Genomic DNA, 214 nt, shown 5'->3' with positions numbered 1-214 from the left:
GGACCCCACTGGTCACAGGGCACCATGACGATTGACTCCTATCAATTACTACCCTCGGGATCCTGCCGCGGAGCCAAGTTCCCAGCCAGCAGATCACGGTGGGCCCAAAACCACAACTGGCCAGTTTCGCCAAAAGGTGATCATGGGATACAAGATCAAAGGCTTTTTTGAAGTCAAGATATATGACATTAATCTCATCTCCCTTGTCCAGGTG

This window comes from Gavialis gangeticus, unplaced genomic scaffold (assembly GCF_001723915.1).
Source record: "Gavialis gangeticus isolate Ggan-Ray unplaced genomic scaffold, GavGan_comp1, whole genome shotgun sequence".
Taxonomy (NCBI): domain Eukaryota; kingdom Metazoa; phylum Chordata; order Crocodylia; family Gavialidae; genus Gavialis; species Gavialis gangeticus.
This window is presented reverse-complemented; position numbering follows the sequence as displayed.